We start from the raw sequence: 1100 nt of genomic DNA, 5'->3' as shown, positions 1-1100 counted from the left end.
TTTAAAGGTTATGAAAACGTTTTATACTCTTAATATACCCTTTCTATAACCCGACATTTAAACGTTTTCTGACAACCTTTTATAACCTTTTGCGAATGATGTCGAAAACGTTTTGTGTTTGCTGGGTTGATTGTTTTGATATTGATTTGGTGACAATATAAAATGTGCAAAAGTAAAATAAAACCTAGCACTTATTTGGAACTCGGAATTAAGAAGTGAATATTAGCTGCGCCTGCGGCGCAAAAACCAACAATTTCACGTAGGCACCAGTTACTTCTAAGATTATTCTTCCTTGTCTTGGGGTCCAGGTGACTTGTGCTCCTTAGTTACTAAACAAACCGTCTGTCGACACACACGGGAGAAATGTTTCTGATTGGTCAATGAAAAACACCTTGTTGTTAGCGCTTGTGCTTTCGTATTGGCATCAAAATTGCATTACTGACAGCCTGGATACTTTATTTACTGCTGGTATGCAACCGCAATTGTATATTTTTCTTTATAAAAACTGTATTGCTTACAGCCTGGATACTTTACTAACCACCGGAATGTAAATGCAATTGTAATTTGTTTTTAAAAAGGCGACTAGTATTTCCTTTCTCATCATATATTTTAGAAGCTTTTAAAATATCTTTTTGTTCAATAATTGAACTTGAAGATCATGGGGCGTTCTGTGAGTATGTTTTTCATTCTGGGTGTCATTTCAGCCAATCAATCAACCAATTGGAGATATCTCTCCCATGTGTGTCCCCAGAGGCAGGTGCAGGGGTTTGTTTTAAAGAGCACAAGCCGGTTGGGCTTGTGAGATTACATTCTTACTGGCTCATACAGTTTACATTTGTAGTATTATAGGGGTACCTTGGACTACCCAAGGCGTGGACTACCCAAGGTATAGACCACTTGGCATGTGACGTCATTGCCCGGCAGTATGCGCGCGCATTATGACAATTTACATTGTTCTTTGCCCTGCAGTGTGCGTACGCATCGTAGTCTGCTAAGGGCATGTGTAATTTAAATCGCCCGCCACATTTCATACAATACAAGAAAGCCATTGAACAGTGTAGCGGCTCGTTCGAGCATATCGATAGACGAGTCCCTCGCCT

The sequence above is a fragment of the Amphiura filiformis genome, chromosome 11 (assembly GCF_039555335.1).
Source record: "Amphiura filiformis chromosome 11, Afil_fr2py, whole genome shotgun sequence".
NCBI classification, from domain to species: domain Eukaryota; kingdom Metazoa; phylum Echinodermata; class Ophiuroidea; order Amphilepidida; family Amphiuridae; genus Amphiura; species Amphiura filiformis.
Note: the sequence above shows the minus strand (reverse complement) of the source record.